Source organism: Lepeophtheirus salmonis, chromosome 1 (assembly GCF_016086655.4).
Source record: "Lepeophtheirus salmonis chromosome 1, UVic_Lsal_1.4, whole genome shotgun sequence".
Classification (NCBI taxonomy): Eukaryota; Metazoa; Arthropoda; class Copepoda; order Siphonostomatoida; family Caligidae; genus Lepeophtheirus; species Lepeophtheirus salmonis.
This window is the reverse complement of record NC_052131.2, coordinates 10,637,317-10,664,774: the sequence shown is the minus strand read 5'-3', so window position 1 is coordinate 10,664,774 and position 27,458 is coordinate 10,637,317. Positions and strand designations below refer to the sequence as shown.

The following is a 27,458-nucleotide window of genomic DNA, read 5'->3' as shown; positions in this document are numbered from 1 at the left end:
AGTTAAATTGGGGAAAAAACTTATAATGAGATACAAAATTTTGTTTAAAAAAAAAAGTCTTTTTATATTTATAGGTATATGATTACTGAACAATTATTGTTAATAAAAATTATGCTATTTTTTAATTTAGCTGTTATATATTGACAGCTAATATTTCAATATCTTAAAATGTCTAGTTGTTTATTCCTAAAAAAAAATATATATATATTGTGGTATAATCTTATTAACTTTGAATTCATACTCAATTTTATCACCTGATACAGCCATCCTCTATTGAAGTGCAGGGTCTGAGGCAAGTGCCGCCTAATGATCTTCTTTAAAATAACTATGCCATGGCACTCGTTACACTCAAAAATTGAATTATTCGATCCCTTATGAGTACAGTAAAATTTGTTTATCGATTATCCAAGTAATTGCAGTTATTTACTTCAAATGATTATCGGAACGAATTACAATCAAACGATACTCAGATAAGTATAAATATTTCAGCAATTGTCACATATGTAAAACTTTTGGGTATGATATGAAAAGTTGTAACTTTAAAAAAGTTAGATTTTACTTTTTCATAATTAAGTACTGTGGTACACCAGTACAGGACTAGTTTTATAGTCAGCAGAGTATGATGCACAGATAAAATGAGGGTCCTGTATATTAACAATATGTAAAATGCCTGGGACAACTATTTAACTACGTTAAAACACAGGGCTTAAATCAAGCAAATCCCAACGAACACCTCATAACTGGAATTTTTTTTAAAAATCAACCAAAAAGTTCAATTCCAAATGGAAATAGAGTAAAACGTGTGGCCCTATTTGTATAAACATTTTTACATTGCATTTTTCTCTGTTTATAAAATTGTTCAAGCATTTTCATTTCTCCACCAAAAATATCATTAGAAAAAATTATGATCGAGCGATACTGAGATGCTACTTTCTATAAAGGGATCCTTAACAGTAAAATATACTTATAGTAAATATTATCTCATTTACCAATTTTGCAAAATAAAATTCTTTTCATAGAAGAAACATGAAGTACAAAATCTGCATAAACGTTTCAACTTTTCTTCCATTTTTTGTTATCAACTTCATAGGAAAAAACGGGTCTGATGAGAAAAATTGGAATACAAATTGTAAGATTGTTTTCTGTATGTTTTTTTTAAAATTTATACCACATAGATTTATAATCAATACGGATAAAGTTCTTCCCTTTATTCAGATTAGTCTATATTTTGTCTGGTAGAAAAAAATCAAAGGCGATGAAGAGTCATTGAAATTTTATGTTTTATTCATTACTTAGATATTTTCTAAAGAACTTTTCAAAGTGAATTTGATATAGATTTTGTAAAAAAAACAACAACTTATGTATGGAAAAAATAAGTTTTTTTTTCATAGTTCATTCTTACAGATAGCCATAAACTTTTTTTTGACGTGAGTGTAATTAGAACTTAATAGAATACAATGACAAGACAAAAACAAAGAATGCCAAAGTATACTTTAATCGATAAAATATTCTTCAACCCTTTTTTGAAAAACACAACATTGACATATCCTGTCAAAAAGGTATTATGATCTACATAAAAACATATGTAGGCAATTTTCCAAATTATATCCTCATGGACCCATTTATATACTAATAAATATGGGCTAAAGTTATTTTTGGATACTTTTTACACAAGTTAAAACTAGCACTTTTGACGTTAATTTATGTATGTATATAGTCACTTTTTAATATCAACAAAAAAAAACTTTAACTTTTGAAAACTATAAGTCTATTACCAACTTTACAAGTGATATGTATCTAAAAAAATAGTTCAGCATTCTTTCAAGTATTTTTTTAAGTATCATGTTGACTTGTTCCTACTAGGCTTATTATATTAAATATTTAGATGAGTCAAAATGACCTTGAAGTGAGCCTTAGGAGAAATTTTTTTCTTTGTGGGATTGTAAACAGGTCTGAACTTAAAATTTGTCAGTAACACGGGGTTTTTTCTCGGAAATGCTGGATTATTTATCTATGTGTAAGCCAGATAGACCTATTGATTACTGGGCATCTTTTTAAAGATATTCCTCCGTTGATCATAATCTAAAACATTGCTGAATAGAGCAAACGGAACCAACTCTTGTGTAAAATACCACATGTGATTATGATGCTTCTTCATATATCTCGGAGATATATCTGATTTTAAAATTTAATTTATCTTCTATAAACAATTTCCCCTTTTTCCTTTCAGGCATAATTTTTTAATAGTGAGGCTTTTTATAAGCTCTGTATTCATTTGTTCTTGTAGTGTTCAAATCAGGGATTTTCTAAAGACTGAACAACTTTTGTCAAACTAAGACTACAATTACCTTCAGTATATACTGTCTACATACTAGATCAAATAACTTAATCTCTAATTGGTTTTATTTTAGCTTAGCGGATCCCTTGTGAATTCCACTACTACTGGAGTTTGTGTCAAAAATTAGGGAGTACTCCTATGCATGAATTTTTATATCTCTAATAGATCTATTGGTACATTTGTTTAGCATTCTACTTTTGAGCTGCTAATGACTTGCACTCCCAAAACTTTTCCTTCAAGATATCCGGGTTGGATCTATGTAAATCTCTAAGCATTTTTATATCCCTATGTAGTGCAGCATATGTAGGAAGATCTGCAATGAATAATGACATGTATTTTTAATTAATTTCCTGTCTTGAGATTATCCTGTTTTGATGAGTAGTTAATGTAGAAATGATCTTCAGTATTACATAATATTTCATTATTTTAGGGGGTAAGTCATTCCCAGTGTAAATTACTTTTCCAAGTCATTTCATGAATCTTAAGTCATTAATAAAAATAAATAAGTTGCTTAACTAGTTTATTCGTAACTTATTTCAATAATTTCTTGTCGTAGTTTTACGTTTTTAGTATTAGAAGTCTACGAAAATTTATAAAATAATATAAAAGGTATATCATTCCTAAATTTTAAATTGAAGTTAGAAAAATTATTTGAATGAAAAAACTGAGGTATGTGTATACTCTTTAGAAAGTATTAATATCTTTTCCGCAAAAAATTGCTAAGTATAAAAGAAAATAACATTGATAGATGAGGGGTATACAATTTTAAGACTGCGGTCCGCATACCTAGACGTTTCTGTTTACCTTCATGGTACTAAGTAATCTTGATACTTAAATAATAAAAAGTATTATTCAAAAATGGTTATATTTTAGTTTAATGTATTTTTTTGTATTCAATTGTGTGTATTATATATACTTTTTGTACAAAAATTACGAAAAATCATCAAAAAAGGCATTTTGCAAATACTGTAAGGCCGATGAGGCAGGGTATTTAGATATTCAATAAAATTATTATCGAGCTGCTTACATCGTAAAGCATGGGAAAATATGTGGAAACATTTCAAAATTCTAAAAAGTATATTTTTGAATAAGTCTAAAGGGACGTATTAATATAACTTCTCTAAATAAGAAATAGATAATTTTTTATTAACAAATTAAGGACATCTTATACTAAGTTATGTAAATCCTCCTTTAATTTTTATCTGGACCAGTTCTTTTGGAATTGGTCATTTGAAGAATGAATTTGCCTTTTCTGACGATTTGTATGTATTAGACGAGATTATTTTATTTCTAAGTAGCGAACTTCCTTTTCTTCTAGATTCAATTATATTCAAAACCTAGTTAAAATTTTTTGTGTGCTCATAAAGATGGATAGTAAACTCGAGGATTTATTTTAGAATTATAATTGTAAGTCCTTGTTGGACTTATAGTAGAATTGAGATTGACAGCGTAGTAATTATTATCAATGTAGTTGTTTATTTTTTTCTCCTTTCTTCCTTATCACACCTAAATTCAGCAACTCTTCTCCAAAACATTTTTCAAATTGTTATGATTACCATGTAGATTTTTTTACATTCCCAAAATTTACACGATTTTCATCATTACTTATACTCATTTTATGAATGCCAAAAACGAATGCAAGTATTTCTTAGTAAACAAGACGTAATTAATGCTAAATAAATTGCTTTTAACGTAATAATCCCGAGATAATGTCTGAAAAAAATAAGATGGAATATCTGTTGACAGAAATCAAAATAAGTTAAAGTGCTCCTTGCTTGCTAATACGTAAGAATTTTCAAAATAGGAAGAAATTAATTATAAAGACATTCATATATTGCTTAACCAACATATACTTTATTTTGTTAATTTACACTCATTGCAATTTATCCTTATTCTCACTCCTAATTATTTAATAAATACACTTACTGTTTAATAAATAAAAACGTGGACTAGAATTTTTCAAAGATTACAGAGTGGTCCATTAAAAAAATTATTATTTATTTGTTGTCAACCGTAGATTTTTCTGCTTCTATTCGCCGTATAAGCATTATGTATCTTGATTTATTGAATTCAAAGAAGCATTTATTTAGCTGCGAACAATTCCCTACTATAATAATTCTATTGTTGTGTATAATTCGCCAACTATCATTTGATTTAGGGCCTTCTTTCTGTTCCTCTTGGAGAAAAAGTTGCAAAATACAATAAAATTAACATTGTGTTATTAGAAGTAATAAGTGTTCCAAGTCCTATAATGTAGTACTTATACTAAAGTATTCATGAAATACGAGAACTGATATTTTGTTTAAAAAATAGTACTTATAAATTTTTAAGTACTAATGAGTACTTTTGATATAAAACTATGAAAAATTTTCCACTTATTTTGTTTCAAATGCTTTAAAAACATATTACAATATTTACATTAATTGTAATATTTGCTTGTAAGTAAGTCTTTACGCTGAATGTATTATCTAGTTGTGTCGGTTAGATAATCTACAATTGCTACTGATTAGCTGAAAAATAAAAAGCGGCTTTAATATGACCATATAGCAATACTGCATTCACAGCTTAAGATAATCGATCAGTTATATCCATTTCAAACGATAAATTGCGTTTGTTGCAATGAATTTATAACTTAACTTCCATTAATATACATCCTTTCACTAAAAGTTGAGTAATTTGTAAAGTGAGATTGAGACATAGATAAATAATTTTTTTATAGTACTTGCACTTAAATACATTAAAGGTACTTGTAAATTACTTAAATACCTCAAAAAAATATGACTCCTACTTATACCTTGATTTTTTAATAAAGTACATGTACATGAGCTCAATAAATATAAATGTACTTGGACCCATCCTTGGTTATTAGTGGAAGTAATTATACGTCAATAAAACATATTTTGTAAAACAAAATATGTCTTTTTTTTTCTTGGGTCCTCAAAGGGTAGTTTATTTTAATACAAAATTAATATCTCAAGTACATCAAAACATTATATATTTTAAATGATTAAAAGCGATAATAGGAAGTTCCATCTACTAAAATAATATAATGATAAAATAAACTCTTATCATATCATTTTTCTATAATTAAAATGGCGTACTTCAAATTTGCTTTCAATGCAATTTGCTTCTTATTCAGTGATATAAACATTTACACTGTTGCTGTATATTTAAGGATCAGAGCATTTTCCACCTTTGAATTTATTGTCCAGTCATCAAGGGACGTCTTAAAATCTCTTTTAGCTTTCTCTTATTATTTTTTCCTTCAGTACAAACACCTATAGGTAAGAAAGGTGAAAATCATCTTTTCTACCTGCGTTAAACAGTTTGTAGTGATCCACTCTATTTTTTTTAACCCAACTATTCATTCATAGAGAATAAACACATGTTATATACTTGGGAAAAATTTCATTTACTCATTATTTTCCCGCCTTCTTTCTTTCTCTTTTTTGTAGGATCAAGGAAAGGTTGCAAGATCCAATTAAGATTTCTATGTGGTGGTACCATAATAAATTAAATAAAGCAATACTTTTTAATTATATATATATATATATATATATATATATTGAGTAGATATAAACGATAATGTTCTTAAAAAATTGTTAAAAACAAATAAAAACTGCATTATCAAAAATATATATATTTTTTTATAAAACTTTGGTTATGAACTAGAATAACTCTCGTTAATTTGAATAGTAATTTGTCATATGATATATGTATATGTACTTGAACAGTTGAAAATACATAAAGAAATTGTATACATTGTTACAATGATAAATGTACTAAACTATACATACGTTACGTTTCCATTTTTTCTTCGTTTTTTCCTCCGCATTTTCTTATTCTCCTGTAGAAAAAAGCAAAATCCTTTATAATATATATATATGCCTACATTTAAACACGCAGATTTAATTATTTATGTATATATATATATATATGTACTGCATGATTAATTGTAGTCAAAGTTATTAAATTAAAAAATCTTTATTTATATTCATCATAATTTTTCTGTACAAAAAGAAAATCGCTTAGGTGTATGAAACTTTCAAATTCAAGGAATGTTAATTTATTCAGATACAAGTTGTGGAAAGACTTCTTTAATTTTATACATATAGAGCAATTTTATATTGCTTTCAATTTTTAGTAATAATGAAAATTTAATTATCGTGAATATTCCAGTAGTGAGAGTTATCATTAGAGAAGAAAAAATGAGTACATAAAAAAATTAACTTATCCTTTTGATGCCTTAATAGAAAATGGAATTAAGCAGATAGCCTATCTATTTAACGTTAAAAATATGGAGGCTCACATACTTATACTTATAGTTGTAAGAAATATGATCTTAAACAAGCTCGATACTTTTTGTAGTTTTTTTATTTTGTAAAGCTGTTATCTTATTATACTTTTTTTTTTTTTTTTGGAAGAGAAAACACATATGGAAGTATATGTCAAGTAAACTTTATTACATGAATGACAAAAACTTTGGTGTTATTGCTCAGTTATAAGTGTTAGTTGTTGGAATGAGAGTAGAATTGAGATTCGATATCGGGGTAATTCCGACTATGTATTTGCAAGATACAGAGTGGAATTTGTATTTTTTTTTTCCATTTCATAGCGCTTGTAGTTAATTCTGTTAAACGTTATGACAATTAAGTTGTTCTTCTATTAAAAATGAAGATAAATAATTTCATTAAGCATCGTAAAGTTATTTCAGAATAATTGAATAATTTTTTTATGTCATTTGATTTTACAATGATTAAATTATGTATTAAAGTAAATATTTGCTATATTGTTATAATTCCATTGTTTGTATATTTTTATTTGCTGGATATGATATTGATTTAAACTGTGCAAATGCAGTGTAAATTCTCCTTTTTGGTTGATTTTTTACAAAAAAATAATAATACTACAATATATAAATTTATGTCATTTTTAAAAATATATTTGAAGTAACAAATAAGGCTTACAATATTTTTTCTATTTAATTATTTTGATTTTATGAGAAAAGTTTTTTACCTTAAGTCATTACTTTTCTATCAAAGCTATAAATCATAAGAAAATAAAGGTGAAAAAATAAAGAAAATATATTGTTTATAAGGACGAAGGTGTTGCGGGTGCGGTATAATGAGTCTACTTCGAAAGGACTAGCAGCACCTTATTCAGAGTTATAAGCATTTTGAGGCTTGAATAAATATATGAAACCCATCGATAGAAAGTAAAAAATGCTTCAACAGTAAAATTCGAACCTATAATATATATAAAAACATATAAAGGCAGCAAATATATTCCATGGAAAAATATCCACGAAGTGAAATTAAAAGATGAAAAAACTTATCCGTCAAGGATTATGTGGGTAATGTGTTGTAGCCTCAGACCTGCCTTATTTTTTTTTTATAGTTTTTTTCAATATCAACGAGATTTCTTAAAAGTGAAATTTAGGTAGAAATTTATATTTAAATCAAATAAATGACAGTTTAAAATAACTTATAACGTATCGATGCATGTGAGAGTCTATGAATAAATAATATTTTGTGTGTAAAACTATCAAAAGGAGAAGTAGAAAATCAGTTAAAACACGATTATTATGTTAGAAATAAGTTACACTTGAAAATTATATACATATTAATAAGGGACGAAGTAAAGGGTCAATTATTTGATTTTATAAGAGTCTTGAAGACAAGAAAGCTGTAGGACATATTTCAAAAAGTTATATATATATATGATCCAGGACATAGCAAATAATCTCCTTAGATAGTATTTTACATATCAGGATATAAATATTTCAAGGAAATGATTTTTTAATCATCTAGAAATGCTAAATACTAAGTTTTTTAATATTTTTATTTTTACCCTTTTTTTTGTACGGCGAATAATCACAAGACGAATTTTCCTGAGACGGATGAACTTAATTTTTATCAAATTTCTGGTTTAGGCTGAGATATCCAGGAATGTGAGCAATCAGTATATTGTATTGATTAGAATTATGAAACTTCATTGCGCTCTTATGCGATTATTCAACTTTTGCTTTCATTGTGATTGTAGACTTTAAGTGCAACTTGCATCGATTTTTAGGGATTAACTTGTACAAACTTTCTAAAAAATAGAAAATTATAATTAGTCGATAAATACGGAACATATATAATACAACCTTAGGTTGATTACAACATTTATCATATATGTACACGCAATTCATTTCCATGAGCTTTACATATTATAATCTTCAAACCTCAATAATTAAACCTTTCAAAATGAAGAGAAAATGCCTGGTAAACCTGATGCTTCCAAATTTTATTTATCAAGTCATTTTCACTCTTCCAAACAAGATACATTTTGAATCACATAACCTTTTACATTGTAAGACAGAATTCTTGAGGTTTGAATATTATAACATACAAAGTTCACGAAAATATATTTTAGTACACCTATTTATCTGATGTGGCAGATGGTGCCACACCTTTATTGTTAAGATTACTTTGTATTGACAAATTTAATAGTCCTTCATTCGTAGAGTTGTAAATTTTAAGCGTTTTCTCACGTGCGATATTTCTTATTGGTGGCAATTTGAGCTGTGTTTATATTTTATAAAGCTATTCTTATTATTTTTTTATTTTGACATTAGAGCACTAAATAAAAAATGTGTTTGCTCCGGTCAAAATTAGATGCTCCCACAAAAAAAAACTTAAAAAAAAGTAAGGAAAAAAAAATATAAAAGGGCTCTGCGGTAATAAAGGCTTAGAAATCACAAATAAGGATATGTTTCTTATAAATCACTAAAAATGAAATATAACTTTTGGTTCAAATAATGTAATATTAAATTCGCATAACACTGATTTATCAAATTACTCAAGTGCTTTATATAAAGGCTCTCATTTCTGATATTTAATTATGTTCATCCTAACAAAAATAATAATTACTTAAAAAAAAGTTCTTATCCGAACAAAAGACAGATTATATTGTTGCTCTTTATTTCGAGTTCAAGTTTAATTCATAGATAGAGCAAAAAACTGAATGATTTTATAAACATTTTTTCATTATAATTTGATGGTGCATTTAAATTCATCTAATTAATATACTCCAATTTCATGTAATTCAAAAAAGTAGAAATATGCATATCCAAAATTAATTTTTTTTTTCATAATCTTATTTTGCTAAAATAATTCATAATGAATTATACACAAATGTACTTTCATGTATATACAGGGTGATCCAGAATTATAGTTCCATTTACTTAAATATCATTTAATTAAGCGGATTGGGAGTAAACATTTCACTGCTCCAGTCAGAAATATTACAAAAGTAGGATGATGCCCAAAACCCATATTGCAAATGAAATACAAATATGGTGTCCAGACAATTTTTGGCATCCCTCTTCACCTGATTTTACATAAACTCAGTATCCTTACAATTTAGAAAATGGTTGAGGGAGAGGTCAGTGCAGTTTTCAGGTCTCAGGAAAGATTCCCGGATGGCAGCTGCGAAGGTTGCTTATGCAAAAATTCTGGAAGACATAGTACGCTCTAGCTTCAACACGTCAAGCTTATTTGTCCACTCGCAACACTTTCTGATTCAATAATTTATTAAGGTTGAGATATAGTAATTAGTTTATATTTCGATACATATATTAAACCATAAACAATAAAAAAAAACCCGGAGCTATGTAGCTTAAGTAAAAGTCGAGAACATGACAATTGAACGTAATCGACGAATTTATATTCTTTCACTCCAAGGAGTTGGACATCTCCAGGACCATTAACCCCGCTGTTTGCAAGTCCGAAACATCGGAGAGGATGAAAGGCTGTGTCAAAAAGGTTAAGCTGGACCCAGAGGAGTTAAAGAAATTCAACCCAGGCCAATATCTTCAAGTCCATGAGGGTCCGTCCTAAAGATCTCTCGGGTTCCCACCCAAATGTCCGGAGGAATAAAAAAAGTGTATGGAAAGAACTTTGTGATGTTGGAAAGGCCATTTTTGATACCAGCAATGAAAGAAACCCATCTGTTGCGTTGCAAGGCTCCTTTGAATGAGTCTTTTCAGTTATTTTTAACTCCTTTTAGACACTTTCGGGAATGACGAGCGGAAGGTTGCAGTGACCATTATCTAAGCACTGAGACCCTCAAAGCCACTGTCAGCCAGCGCTGGGACGTCATGCCAGATAACTACATCCGCAGCGGGTGTCAAGCCTTCCACTACCGCCTGATAGCCATCATTGCCACTATGGGTGGCTACATTAATGATTAAAAGAGCTCAGATACACATTATTAATTAATAAATTATATCTTGTTGAAGTTTAAAAGTCAAAGTGTTGAGATTTTAATAAACCACTCGGTAAATCAGGTGACCATTAGACCAAATTTGACTGTGTATACAAAAATTGTTGTGAGAGTTTAATAGATATTTCCTGTGATGATTCTTTAATAAGGCATAAAAGAAACAGGAAGTATATTTATTTAATGAATGGGTTACATTATTAAAGGGATAAAATGTTTGTAGATTGATTTTCTATCTCGTGGAAAAGGGGATCCAAATGGACTTATATACATATTTCATATGTATGTATTTGTACATTGTACATACATAAATGAGAATATAGTATTATGAAGAGGAATAAAATCTTTTTTTTTTTTCATTTATAACATATGTTAATATATATTTGAAACTCACTTGGGGATATTATGTAAAATGAGAATAAGTTGGAGCACTGCTTACTATTTTTCTCATGAAAAAAGCAAGAAAAGAGAAAGGAACGTATAAATTAGATAACACTAGATATATTTTCTATGGAATTGATCTGAAGTAGCTGCTATAAAAAAAGTGGCGTTACCATTATGACTATCATAAAAAATAAACCAATGATATTTCACAAAAAAAAAAAAATCAGAATTCTTATTTTTGTACTATATGTCCAAAAAACAGACTTACTAGACTTTAAATATTATATGAAATTGCTTGATAGAGGCTCTTTAGATCCATTAGCTCTATATTTTTTGGTTTTTTGTCTAATTCTATGTACTTCATCATATTACGAGATTCCAATAATTAATAAATATAATATCAGAGGAAAATACAAATTTGGTAATAGTTTCAGTAACAAAGCAACCATCATTACTTGCAAAACGCTCTCTTTTTTAATGATGCATTTTATAACAGAAAGGAGGGATCATGGTTTGCAAAGTTATAAGCAAAAAACTTTGATAAGAAAAGTTGTACTACTGATCAAAGAAACATATTAATATTAAATAGTACATTTAAACATTTTTCTTATTTTAAAGATAGATCTAAAATTATTTATTTAATAAAGTATTTTATATTTATGTTATTTTAACAGTTTTTTTAGACATTTTACTTATTACAAATCATTATCAACCTTATCATTGATCTTATTTCTGTAATTTTTTTTTAAATATACAAATTTGGGGAAAACATTATACGATTAATTTAGTGTGCTATGTTTGTTTTGACTAGCAATGTGTTTGTTTATTTTGCTTTTCTTTCCCTTTTTAATGTATCAAATGATTATTATATTTACATTTTAGCCAATATTTGAGAGTACATTTTTTTTTTGAAAAAATGTGTTATGATTACAACTCTACTTGAAAATGTCAATTATTTTTAATGCCTGGTTTACTCATTAGTTCGTTATTTAAGTCAAACCATTTATAATTTTGTAGACATAGAAATGGTTTTTTTCAACAGTATGCCCAAAAATTGGTAGTGGTATTAAAAATATTCATTTCGTATTAAAAAAAATTGTTTGGTAGGAATAAAATGAAATTTGGCTGATACAATCATTAGGGAATACTGAATTTTTCTTTTTTTGATGATTGCATCATACATCAGTATAAAAGGGCTCAGAAAACACCACAGGATATTAGTTGAAGTTCAATATCCGAAATGCTGAGAAAGGACTGTTTGGAGACCAGGGCCAAGGCTGTTGGTATGATAGGGGGTGGATCAAGCCAGAGAGACAGATTGGGTTTGGGCAAGAGATAAAGGAGATGTGGAACCCACTCCAACTGTGAAATTTCCTCTGAAAATTCTTATTTGGGTCGTTATCAGCCACCAGGTAGTATCAGATCTTCACCTGATTCCACTTAACCAAACTGTGATGGTCAAGTACTACGTGACGGAAATCCTCAGCAAGTCTGTGATGTCAGCTTTGTCTCGTACTGAAGAAACTGGACCTCATTTGAAGAGGAAAATGTTGTCTGACACATCAAGAGCCATTTTCTAGCAGGATGGTGCACCTGCTCACCACTCCAAACAGGCACAAAAGTGGATTCGTGCCAACAGTCCTGATTTGTCTCCCATTCAAAATTTGTAAGCCTTGGTCCAGAGGGAACTAATTGAAAATGCGCCAGCAACTTCAAAGGATGAATTAAAAAAAAAATGACAAAAGCTTATGAAAAAATTTCTCCAGATACTTTGAATAATCTATATGAAGGGATGCCAAAACGCATGAAAAGAAAAACACTTTGTACAATATATAGTACTAGTTTATTCTTTTCCTGACCATATTTTATTATACTATCATAGAAATGAAATGTGCAAATACATCATCCCTTCATTGCTAATTATATTTACAGGGCTCTTACAAATAAATTGAAACGCTAATCCTTAATAAAAACACCTAATTTTGAGTATCTTCCACTCAATAGTTTTTACTTATAAGTTCATACAAACATCTCCTTCACATTTTATATTATATGTAGAGTCCTCCTCTAAAATCAATATATTTATAGCGTAAAAGATGTTTATTTTCCTACTTTTATCTTGGTTTAAAAAATATTCATACACACAATAGAATTTCTTATACCACATATAAAAAGAATGGATTACAGCTGCTTAACTCACCATTACGTTCCTGAGGTGTTTTGAATCCTCAGGTTAAACAAATGTGTGTACTTATTCATATCTAATTCCATCAGAAATTCTTACTTCTCATTCTTTTTTCTATATCCATTTTTAATTGGATAATAATCTTGAACTTTATTTATCAATTCCACAAGTCCACAAAATTTTCACGTATTTATTGCCTTTAGACTGAAATAGTATTCTCCAGATTGCTTTTAACTTAACAAGAATTAAAATAGCCTTTATAGCCATAAATTGCTGATTTTTGGTTATAACAAATAATTTTTCCCTACAACTATAAGATTTAGAATTTGTTTTTGTCTTGGAAGATTTAAATAAAGCAAAACAGTTCAACATATAATTCAGATTAAACAAAAATTTCAATCAATTTTGTATCTTTTTCCGAATTAGAGAAAATGGATTGGATGTGACAAAAAAAAAAAAAAATGACGGAAAATATACTTTCTGATTAAAAGGCTAATAATTTTTTTATTTTTGATAACAATTGTAAAATATTAAAGGAAAGACATACAACTTCATAATGGATAAAGATCACACTTCAAAAAAAACTTTAGATTTGTTGCTTGAAAAAAATGACTGATAAATAGGAAATATTTTTTCTGCAGGCCACAAAAACATAAATATTTTAGGCATTTCTAATTCATCTAAGGAATGATGCTATGTCCTCTTAAAAAATTTCCTTTCCTAATCCCCACTGGATGGGCTCTAATATGAAAGTATTATTGAGTAAGCTTCATAACTTTCTATTATTTATTTTATTTGCCATAGATTATACGGTTAAATGCTATTTTTCTTACTTACACGTATTGGCTTTTTTTAAATGCTGAGTAAATTCCTTTAATTGTCGTTCTATTCTCCTTTTCGTGTGTGCCTAAAAAGAACGTCTCAAACGTTTGTTATGGAATTGTTCTCGAAAATGGACTCCATTTCTCTTCCCACGCGCCAGCCACCGTTTAAAGTCCCTCAATTCTTACGAAACGTGGATCTATCAACTTTTTCTGAATATAAGTTACTTATAGTTTTAGCTCTTTCTGTTTAAAGTTTTGTGAAACTAAGTAATTATTTTATTATAATTGACTCTTTCAAGAAAGAAAAGGATAGTTGCTAAAATAATATTATCAATACTATACCAAAATATTAAATTCAAAGCCATTTTAAGTTCAATATCGAAATATATAAAATCTGAAAATAAATTTCAGGGAAAAAATACTTGAAATACAAATTTGAAATTATTCAAACTTTTAAGCAATAAACATAAGACTAGTTCTTAATACTTTTTTCTTCTAGAAATGTTAGGGGTTCAAAGTCTAACCATGTTACTCTTATTAAAAATTTAGAAACATAATTCTCGATTCATATTGATTAATTTTTAAAGGTTGCGATACAACATTTAAAAATTTGTGGCAAAGAGAATCATTTTTTGCCTAAACATAGTGACTAAAAAATAAATACTTCAAAAGTTTTTATATAGTTTTCCTTTCAAATGATTATTGTTTTAAAAAAACTGATCGATAAAATATCGTTAAATTGCTGGACCTTTTTTTCTTTTATGTGTTAAAAGTTATTTTGGAAAAATGTTTATTTAAGTGAAAAAGTACATTTGTTCCCCTAAAAAAATCATTAGTAAATAGTGGGGACAATATTTGCAAATGATTAACATCAGTTGACAAAACTTATCAATTTCATCAAATTTAGTTGTTTTTTTACATTAACAGCTTCATTGTAATAAAAATATTTTATATTTCAATTTATTATAATTCCTGAAGACATTCATCACACAATTAATTTAATTCATTGATCTCTATCATTTTATTATTATTTTGGTCCATTATAGGAGTAGCAGATAATAGTTTTAGTAAAAAGTAATTCATTTTTTATTTACACTTAAATTTTATAAACGTTTTCCCCATTAATGTTTATCTCATTGGCTAACAATAAAGTGCTTGCATGACGGCCAGACTCAACTATTTCCATTATTTTTTTCACATTTTGACAGTTGGCATTCCAGAGTGTGGTGCATCTTTGATATCATAATTATCAGAACAGAATCAACAAAACCAAAAAAAAAAAAAAAAAAAAATGCGCAAAATTGGCTGTTACAGTTTCAAGGCCATCAACATTATTCACATTTTGAGCCACCTGCCCAGTGTTTTCCCCTTTATCGAAAAAAAACTCTAAATATGACGTATTTTCTCTTTCCTGGTGTTCAAATTTGTCGTGAACTCAAATAATACTTCGACAAATAATCATAAAACTGTTTTAATAGTTTTTTTCGTACAAAATTTTGTATTTTCAAGGTAATCTAGCGTAAACCGATTACACTTGCACAATGTGAGATACTAATTACTAAAGCCATCTGTTGGAAAAATAATACATTTATTTTTACTAAACCTATTATTATAGTTATTCATAATATAAATACAATATCTTGTAATGGGGTTTTATACTATCACTTCTGATTTTATTCGGAGATATTTCACCACAAGGAGCACAATTTATCCATACAAGAGCAATGTACTATACTAACTGGAAATCCTAAGAGATAGTTGGAATACAATTATGCATTTTTTCACTTAATCTTAAATCAAAATGTATTATTGAATGGCTAATAATTAAATAATCATCATGAACCCTTTATAATTTGCAAGATATTTTGCAGTATCCTTTATTCTTATTATATAAAAAAGCTGATAAAATACAATCGTTTTTATACACTTTGATAACATAATGTCATCAATCATTAAACTTTAATATTCAATAAAATATTATTAAAGAAAAAAACAACACAAAAGTGTCTTTCTTTTTAATAAGTAATTGTGAGGACGGAAGTTAAACACAAAGGAACACTATGGCTACCAAACGGCTATAAAAATCTATATTTCAATTTTACTTTTCCCAACTTTCAATTTTGTATTTTTCACAATAAAATTTCGCTGTGCAAAACTTATTTGACTTTAACTAATTTTTAATAGTGACTCTCGCTTCTTTATGTTTTGTCCTATGTTGATAATTTTATCAAAAAAAAAAAAAAAAAAAAATAGAGTTCCCAACTACTTCTTATATTTTAGCACCAACATTGTCTGTAAGCATTAATAAGTTTCATGCCAATACCACTAGTTTTTGTAGGTACATTATTCAATCCTTTTCTAGTATTTTATCTACAAAAAAACAAAAAAAAAAACCATTATTATTTGGCGAACTCTTCTCTTCTCCCTTGTGGTAATATTTTAATTTATTATACGTTTAAATTGTCTTACAAAATAAAAAAGTGTCAAAAATTTTTCATAAATTTACAATTTCAATCAAAAGCTTAATGAGCAAGAGCGGCTACTTGTGAATGTCTTTCAAATGTTACAATTTTTAGCACATGAATATTTTTTCACCATAATAACTGATTGAAAGGGTGCTATAATGAAAATATTATTAAGATTGGTTTTTTAAGTACATAATATTAGGCACTTTAATATACTATGTGAACAATTAGACTCAAATGCCATTAGAGATACAAATCTAAAAATTTGTATATTTTATATTTTCGAAGAAAGAAAATCAGCTTTTAAAAAATATCCATTAAAATTTATTTTAAAAAAATCATTATTTTTAATATTATTGAATAATATTTTTTATTGGTATTGTTAAAGTGAAAAGGACAATGGATTAACAAGGTATTGGTGGAAAATGATAAAAAATTAAATCCTTTATGAGATTATTTTTTGGAATTTTGTATCTTTAAAATTCCTCATAATCAAAGGAATATAAATAAATGTATAGATTATCCTCAAAAGAATATCTCGTTGTACCACACTATCTTTTATATAGAAAAAAAAGAAGATGGAGGAATCAATTCAAAAGTTGTCGTTGAGAGCTGTATTTGATTTATGATTTATTATCAATACTTTAAAAGCAAAAGTATACTGGGATTCATATCCATACATTATATTTGATCATTTCTATTAGTAATGCATGGAATATTGAATTATTTGATGTATATGTGATATTTCTGTCTGTATTCTCTTAGGAGATGGAATAGATTTGAAGAAAAAAATACACAGAAACAACAACAAAAAATTCAAGATATATATTCGAAATAAATATGGGTACAGATGTATGTTTTTGCTCGAAACATGCCACAAATGTTATTTTTTCATATATGCACATATGTAATATGGATAAAATTTGTCAAAATGTGATTTTCTACAACATGAATATAAAATGAGTCATATAAGTATTATGGAGGATCATAGCGAATCATTATATTGATCTAATAAATAAATCTGTAAAAGAAATTGTATTTTATCTTTGGTTTTATAGAACTGTTTCCCAAAAGTTGTCCTTCAATGAGATCCTGGGACGTTTCAGAAAGAATAATAATGGAATAATAACCAGCAAACAATTCATTGATATATTGAAAGATATATGCAAGTAGAAAACAGCGTAATATTGGCTATGATCTAGCATATTTACCCAGCGTTATTTTTACATTACCTGGACGAAAAAGGATTAAGACAATTTGTGTTTTTCTTCATAGCCGGGCTCTTATCAAAGGCCTTCCATACTTAATTAGGAAAAAAGTAAATTAAATAATTTCTTACTTGAAACACAGTGACCTCGCTTACTTTAGGGGCATTCGGGATTCGTCAGACTTGGCCATCTCAAACATAATTACGGGGCCATAAGAATGTCTTCGTACATAATGAACGAGAATAATTATTTACTTCTAGCAGCTTTAAATTAAATTCTTGAGTTACATCCTTTTGGAATCAATATTCGGCTTTCTTTGATTACTTTGCGATCTTGCGAACCTATGGAAGCACATTTGTTTAAAAAAGCATTAAGTAATCCTTGTTAGTCAATCTGTATCCCACGGGAACAAAATTGGCTTTATTTTGTGACCTTAAGATGAAACAATGCTGAGCATCCTTCCTGAGGCCGGACTTTTGGTGGTTGACACTTCACGGAGGTTGCAGTTGACTTCTCTAAAACATAAAACCCGATCATTTTCCTTGGGTACACGGGATCAACTGTAAATTTATTCTTGTCTGAGAAGAACAAAATTTGGTTTCCGTTATACCTCAGGTCATTGCAAAGCTTTTTGTGCTGATCAAATCGTAATGGTTGATTTTTGAGTGAGCAATATCTCTAAGAGACTTGACAACAGCTTTTTTTACAGCTGTCCTATACTGTAAAAAAAACTGTTGTCAACGGTTCACCGCCCTCTACTTCGCCAAGTCCTTCATCGTTATCTTCAAATTATTAAAAAAAACGTTTTTTGGCCCTTTTAGGCTTTTACTTGATCGGCTTTCCGCTCTTATGACACTCACTGATGTCTTCACCATTGTTGATCTTAACCTTGATCATCCACACGATGGTTCTAGAAACATTATGAGTCTTTAAATTATCAAATTTCCTAAATCTGGTGCAGACTAAAAAAACCACTTCTTGCCTTTATTTTTCCATTTTCGTCACTATTTATCCTAGAGTCTTGCTAAATAAAGCGTTCAAAAAGTAAATAATCAGTTGGTTTTTTTTGTTAACGCAAATTTTCCATAAAATTAATCAGAACCTTTCGAAACGCAATTAAAGTGTTATAAAACTTTTTGACGGCCCGGTACTACATAATTATCTTGTTTCATTTGTTTATAATGTATATATGAAATGAGAACATACTAAACTGTTCATAAAATGCAATTGAAAAAGGTCTTCTTGATTTTTTCCCGTCCCTGTAGTTGACTGTAGTATTATTTTATTATATTCGAATTTCTATTTTTAGCATGTAATAAGTAGTTTTTTTTTGCTCCGTGTTTTAAACCTAGCAAATAAATATCAATAAACTATCTCTCAACACCATATCATATTTTAGGTAGGTATATGTAAGTATTGATTATTGAAGTGTTTCTAGAGAAACACTGTAAAATTTAAGTTAACTCGAAAAAATTCAAAATGAATTTATTTTTCCTAAATTAGAAGTTGAACTTAGATACAATCCAATATTCATTTTTTAGTTTTTCATTAACCCTTTGTTCGGCATAAGTTTTAGTTCATACATATTGTATATCATTTGTATTTCTAGCATAAATCGTTTAAAAATTTATGTTAAATTAATTTTTAATTTATATTCAACTTCTTATTCAATAAACTACGTAATGGAAGCTTATATAATGAAATAATTACATAATATATGCTTATAGATTTTTTTGTACCTGGTTGAAACTTGAACTTTACACTCACTTAAATGATTCAAAGTTCTGGATTGACTTCAAAAGTACAGAGTATTTATTGTTTCTATGAAATATCAGCTTTATAAAAATATGATTTCGTTTCATTCAAGGAACAAAAAATCATCAGAGTGGATATAAAGACATCATGCAAATCACGCTCGTACTAAAATTTTAATACTTATTTGTGTCTAAAGAGTGAAAATGAAGTTGGAATTAAAAGGGAACATTAAAAATAGGATAACTCTTGTTGAAAATCACTTCATACAGGCAAAAATTATCTAAAAACTCTTTAAAGGAAATCCAAACAAGTTAATCCAAAATTGAACTAAGAATCTTTGAGTCTTTCATACTGTAGTTAATAAAACAGTTACAATAATTGGGGGTAAGTCTGTGGTAGTGTTGGAGAGGCCACTCCTTACTAACACCATGACATAAACCAATTTCTTATTGGTCACAAATTATATTAAAAGGAGCTTTAATCTTCACTAGATGGAAGAGTGATAATCTTTTTAGATAAAAAAAAAAAAAGATATAGACCCAGTAAATGATCGTCGTAATGACGATTTTATAAGTTTTGGGCAAATAAATCATGCTAAGTTTCTTGGGTGGCAAACAATTTTCGTGAAGTTAATAGGGTCTTCCCGCATGAAAAATGAATACACATATACATTGTTATGTTTAATATATGTAATTGTCAAACAACATGAAAAAAAAATCTGTAATAATCATAGGTAAACGTATTAAAATGGGTTTAAAAATGAAAAACATAAAAAAAAAAAGATACTAACAATGGCCAAGTCCTATACATTATAAGGGATTCACCACTTTCAGAATAATGATGTTACAAAAAAATTCACTATACCCTCATGGATATCTTTATTGTAAATATTTAACCTTTCTTCTTCCATAAAAAGAGATAAAAAGCTCCGAAATAAATTGATAGCCTGCCAATTACGTCATTCTCTCATACTGGGGGAATATTTTTCTTTTGATGACTAAGCTGTTTATACCTTAACAAAGATTAATTCAAGTTCAATAAATCACTTTCAAACCATTATGACTAATATTTAGTCATTATTTGATTAAAAAAGGGATATTTTAGCTATTCATTTGTTCCTTGTTAGTGTCTTTTGATTTTTTAATACAAAACTACCACAGCTATTATTTTAACACCTTTTAAAATTTAATTAATAAACCTTTGTAATAATATATTTAATATGTTATAGATTTTTAACAATTCCTAAATCATTTGGAATTTAAATTTTATTCAATTATCAAGTAAAATTTCTATAGTATAACATGATTGCTACAAATCTAGGCTAAAACTACTCAAACGTCATGTGCCATATGTCATAACTGAGCTACATTGAGTTAATATTTATAGAAAACATATTTCTTTATTTTTACAATAATTAATATATTTGGGTAGTTCAGAAAAAGCAAATAACTATAAAACAGTTATTAAATAAAAAAAAAGTTTTGACAAAATCTGTGTTTTTCATATTGAAAATAATATAAAGACACAACAAAATCTTTGTTTGCAACTTAATAATTAGTCATTTCATCTTAAAAATTAAATCTAATTATATCCTCTCCTTGAGCTCAATATTTAACAAATTAGAAATTATCAAAATAAGGCTATGAAATATTTACTTATTAAAGATGCAACAAAAAAACGACTGCTCTGAAATATGCTTGAATTATTGGAAAAAAAATTGTATTTAATTTATTACACATTATATTAATACCCCTTAAAATTATACTTTCAATTTTGAAATATTTTTTCGCGCATTTCCTTTGTAGAGTGTTTTCAAGTGACGTCATTATTATTGATTTCGACGGTTTAGGTGAAATTACATAATTAATCATATTTTTTAGGAATATATATATGTATATTTTAAATTCAGGTATAAAAATTGAAAAAATACTGCTTTGTATTGGGATGTAATGGGACTGAAAAATAAAAGAGATAATATAATGATAATGGACGTGATTAATTATAATTCAAATTCTAATATTTATTCAGGATATGTAAAAGTTATAAGACAATAACTTAAATATTACATTTCTGAGGAAATTATATTTGTAGAGATTAAAAAAATCCTACCATTACATATTATTTGGTAAAAACTATTAATACGTATGTTTTAATTCATATATAACTGAGTATTAAATGTAACTATTTTATATTTTTAAAACCATTAAATGTTTTTCTTTTTTTGGAAGGGAGTCCATATAATTTTATAAATATCTATATATATAGATCCCTAAGATGGCGTGGTTTTTGTTATATGATGCATTATTTGACGTCAGTGAAAACAAGAAAAATGGCTCTAAAATCAATTCAGTTGAAAAAAAGGGGACGAGACTTATAATATATACTTATTCAAGAATATTTATTTACTTGTTTTATGAAACGGTAAAATTTATGTTTTTTTTCTTAATAAATATATATCTCATCAAGAGGACCTATTTAATTAAATACTATATTTGATACACATATTCAATGTACTGTAGAACTTTCTAAAGAATGTTTCATTTACTCCAAAGCCAATAAATACTTAAGATATGATTTTTCAAAAATTCCTTTAAATTATAAAAAATAAACATTTTTTTAATATTTTGTTTGACGACATGTTGTTTGGTATGCTGATAATACAGTAGTCGCTATGCTATTTACTTATTTAAAACGGTGCTTTACTATATCTTTATTGGAACTAGTACATTCATCAACATATGTCTACCGATTATGAAGCCTCTCTTGCACCTCCAAAAATTAAAAGTGTATTTTCTATAAAAGAAATGTTATAATTTTTTTTTGGAGACAGTCCCATACAAAAATCATGCGGACGTCCTTATTAGTGCCTTGTCAATAACGATATTCTTTTTTTTATTTTAAGTAAAAAAAACACATTGGAATGTATCGAAATACCAATACTTCTTTTTGTAACATAATTTATATTATTCAGAGTTGTGTAGTTTGTAATAAAAAAAAATGCGAGGAAAGGGAGAGAGAGAGAGAGACAAATGATATGCATGATTTTAAGACCTTTGTTAATATCCAATCCCTCTAATACTAGTTCGGGGGAGGGGGCAGGGGGATGAATTACTGCAATAAAGAGGAGAGCCTTCTTCTTTTTTTTTCTCCCTGATTAAAATACATTCTTTATTTAATTAAAAAATATTCAACAATATTCAGAACAGAAACCACGAAAACAACGAAATGCCATCAAATATATCATTATAAAACATCACAGGTAGAAACTTAAAAGCGATATTAAATTAAAATTTCAAATTTAATTCAATTTAAGGTACTCGAGTACAAAGTTAGAATAGAAATTATTCCATTAAAATCAATGTCTTTTATAGTCCTTAGCTTATACAAAATATACTGAGCCTTGGCGATCATTTCTAGTTTCTTACTATGGCGCTCTTCAATTAGTTGTATAATACCCTAGTAGGTCAAATGCAGTTGGACGCATTCCCACATGATGTGATCTGTTTTTTCGGGCATTTCTTTGCGGATACTGCATAAATTCTTTTCGTCTTTGAAGAACTTGTCAGCCACTTCTAGATTGCCTGTTGGTAAACGATATTTGAACCATTTTTCAGGAGAAGTTAGAAATGTAATTCTTATAACATTTATACAATCTGCTGGGATTCGTTGGGATACATTTTGTCTTTTTAAATTATTTTGGAAGGGCAGAAGAGAAAGGGTTTTGGAACAGTTCCTTAGGAAGGCCGTTGAAATTGATGAAATTCACAACCTGAAAGTTACAATTGGTGGTTGGAGATTCACATAAGAGCCGAAGATAGGCGTTTAGAGGCAATTTGATGGATCAAGGACTTAGATGCTATGACATCCCCTGCTACATTGGACCATATTTTATTTAAATTTTTCTCATCAGCATCTCCCATTTCAATGAAAGTTCATATTTCTCTAGAATAATTATAGATCCAACAAAAACTTTTTATTTGAGTTAAAAATCTTGACAATATTGATAATATTTTTGATATACTATACTGTGGGTTATCTAAAAAACCACTACTTTTCCGTATCAAAATATTATTGAGACATTCCTGCCAGAAATGTTCCTTGTACCTTAGTTTACGAATCCAGATGCTATTGAGAGACTTCTAAAAATCAAACAAATTGAGAATGTTTGGGTCTCCACAATGTAAATAGTTCTATATTCTATTTTTGGAGATATTTTTTTTTCTTTTGGAGTTCAAAAAATCTGCGTTCCATTTTTGATATTTTCTATAATGTTATCATTTAAAAAGGACTTACACAAAGTAGATGCACTGCACTTGGTATTAAATATATATTCCCCCGTTCCTGATTTTATTTCACATGTTCAAACTTGGAGAAGAGACAAAGTTAATTTTTTTCTTCATACTTGTATAAATATCCTGCAGATTCATTTCCACGCTATGGGCTCCAATACAAGAACCATTTCGTAGCCATTTTGAAGTCTGCCCATTGTTTTTCAATTAAACCGTGATGGGGACTCATCAACTTTGTTTTTTCAGAATTTATTGCTATTCCTGTTTTTGTGAGAAATAAACTCAACACATCCAAGTTCTTCTTAACCGATTTCAGAATTTGAAAAGCTGTTCCGGAATAGACCATTGTTAAATGGTCAACGTAGTACAAGCTCTTCAGTTGGAACTGATTCAAGTTGAACCCTTTTATTAGGGACTCACTATGCAAATTAAACAGTAGCTCATCAATACATATTATAAGAAGCAATGATGACACAGCATGAATTTTGCATCATAAGAGGACGTAAATTCTAAAGATAGCTTAGTTTTTTGCCCTTTTTTGGGAATTAAAACAATATTGCTTTCAGAAATGTAGTCGGGAAAAAATCCTATAACCATTACCTTTTCATAAAACAGTAATAACATTGGAATCAAATCAAAGGAAAAGTTTTTATAACATTTAAACGTAAGCCCAGATTGACCAGATGCCTTGTTCATTTAGGATCCTTGATAGCTGACTTGGTCTTGTAATGGATATATGAGTTTCGATTTGGTTGGTGTCATAATAACCAATCATACGCTCGTTGTCCAATTTACATCTCAATTTATCGCAAAAATCATTATTGAATATTTTATATGTTATGCGTATTTTCGAATTGGTTTCAGATATACAATCAAGCCTCGGTGGTCAGATATCCTCGTGTCTATTACTTTGTATAGCTCGAGTTCATCTTTATTAAATCCCTTGAAAAGCATCAAATCGATCCTTGTCTCACAGGTCTCATTTGTTTGTCAATAGAAAAGAATGTATGAAAAAATTCCCCAGCATCAATATATTTGAATGAAAAGATAATAGACGAGAGATATTCTGTAGCTCGAGGCTTGGAAATGGCTGAGTTTTTTTTTAATCACGGCTTTATTTTAACAGGTTGTTCAAATCTCCTCCCAGAATAACCGCTCTATGAAGATAATATTGAGACAACCTTGGTATTGAAAAACTTTGGATCATAAATATTAGGCCCATACAGCCCAACTACATCAAAATTAGCTTCAACTACTTTATATTGCTTTTTCAAAAGGTTTCCTTGTGAGTATTTAAACTCGAGTTTGAGATATAGTGATTTTTTAATAAACAACGATACACCTCTTTTAGGATTTAGGAGGATTTTATTTAAAGCAGTCTCAGACACATAGCAGTCTGGTGATGAGAAGTAGTTATCCAAATCGTATCTTGTATCACATAACATCGAGGAAGTTCAGGAATTTTAGAGAGACGATATTTCCTCTGCATGGTTTGAAGGGAATTAACAATTAAAGATAAAAAATGAAATTATAGTTGTTTAGACTGTTTTTCGGGTTGTTCTTCGCCATTTTTGTTTGTGTAAGTTCGGATGCATGTCTAACTATATTTTCAGTAGAAATGTTACGTTAGTTTCTTTTTGATTTTGTATGTGACAAGGGACTTCCTATTTTTTTTGTTCTTCCTGTCATTCATTCTCAATACAACTGTTTGGGTTGTTTCAATTACATGTTCCTTGATCATCCTTTGATCCAAATTCCTCCTGTAAATACTTCTTTACAAGTGAGTTTTTAGTCGTATCAGTCTCTTTAACGACGAGTGGTGAATCAAGTTTTGATTCCGTCTAAATATTATTTTCATTGACCTTATCAGTCCCTACTGCCTCAATGTCATTGATGTTGTTTTCATTATTTTTCCCATTGTGATGCAACTCTCTATTATAATCAATAGAACATTCTTTAGGAACATTGGGTGTATCTACACTACTTGTTTCGATAAGTGAAGGAGGTCCAATACAAGAAACTGCTTCGTTTGAGGCCCATCATTCGTTAAACCAACTGCAGGGGGAACGGGATTATTAAAAATTTCTATATCTTTAATCGTGTCTTCTTCAGAATTTTTGACTTTATGCAAAAGCACAGATCTGTATTCTAAAATTTGTAGACGTTTTTGCTAGAGTCCCGAAACTGGTAACATTTTTTGCATTGTTGGAGAACACTGATAAACCTTAAATTAACTTAAAAACACTTGTCATAAAGTATAATTTGAGGGATTTTTGAAGGGTCAAGTTTTTAAATTTCCTTTAAGCATCAGGATCTTCAAGGTTAGGCTCAGTGTAAGAATTTACGACCTAACAAAACTTTGAAATCCATTCTTCCAATTTACTTTCCTCAACTCTTTTGAACGTGTTGACTGCGGTAATGGTACTTATTTTTCTCTTTTTTCATCTAAAGGTTCGGAATATCCCTTATTTTCATATATACTTATTTCATTTTACCATTGAACCCTTCTATATTAACAGTGTATGATTTCTTCAATATATGTAGCTGAGAGCACCGATCTATAAGTTCATGTATATAGAAAACCATAGCAAGCTTTAGCCCCAGAAATTTAATTTTCTGTGAAGCCAAAATCAGAGCAGCATTTTAAACAATAAGTTGTTTCACAATAGCATTATTGAATGCACAATTTGTATGTGACTCTGTTAAAAGGACAACAAAATTTTCCGGTTTGAAAGTTGTGTTCAAATATATCTGTTTTTCTCCCTTCAGGAGATAACTTGGCACAATATATTTTTTCTTTGCTTAGATTTTTCAAAGCATCATCAGGAGGATGATCAGTTGGTTTGTCTTCGTTAATGTTTAAAAAAAGATTTTCTCTAAATGGAGATTGATTTAATTCAGGGAGTATCCTTAATTAAGCTAATTCTTCACACGCTAGCGCAGAAAGACAATAATAAAAAGGAAAATTCTCAGAGGAAAAAATCAATAACCCCCCCCACACACACATAACCAAAAGGAAGAATATTCCGGGATACCGAAAAACCGACCAAATTACACACCAAAACCTTCAATGAATAACCCAAAAAAACACTAAGAAGATAATAAGTTTAAAAAATATACATTTTCATTAAAGAAATAGTCTCTAACCACACTTACAGATTTATATTTACACCGTTGAAGACACACACGCCTTCACAAAGTAATGAATATATATAAAATTTTTGATTTTATGTAAATTTATTTTATTTTTCATTTTTAAAACAATTTACACCAACGATAGGCGAGAGTTCTTCTATCGGAGGAAGATGCTAACACTACGACGATCTGCTAAATAATGAAAAAAAAAGAAGAAGAAAAAGGAGCAAAAGCAACAACTGTTATTCTTTTTCTAATGTTTAAAGGTAGTTTTTTCATTACGAAACTCCCAATTCTATAATACTATAATATATAATTTATTGAAATTTTGATATAAAACTTTAGCACTAATTTTATAAATTCCATATAAAAATCGAAAATTATAATGAATGAAAACCCTTATGTAATAGCTCGATATGTTTAACAAAAATAAAATGTTACATAGTAACAAGGGGTTTTATATCTATAAAATAGATTGGTTATTTATATTTCAAACAAAAAGACCAACTTAGATAAAGCTGGAGGCATGTTCTATATAAAATCATGTACATCATAAGCCTTTCAGTGTACTTGTATATATATATATATATATTTTTTATGAAAACCATCA

General features: G+C 28.4%; 1 protein-coding gene and 1 long non-coding RNA gene across 2 annotated transcripts in view; one reads left to right on the top strand and one right to left on the bottom strand.

The window, feature by feature from the left end:
* LOC121116682 (uncharacterized) overlaps window positions 1–27,458 on the top strand; it is a 43,537-nt gene that overhangs the window by 7,379 nt on the left and 8,700 nt on the right. The gene's annotated exons all lie outside the window — the stretch shown is intronic.
* On the bottom strand, window positions 5,892–20,295 carry LOC139905198 (uncharacterized). Its single transcript, XR_011779774.1, has 3 exons — window positions 20,215–20,295; window positions 8,189–8,431; window positions 5,892–6,185 (listed from the first exon to the last, which is right to left on the bottom strand). It is a non-coding gene; the product is annotated as an uncharacterized lncRNA (long non-coding RNA).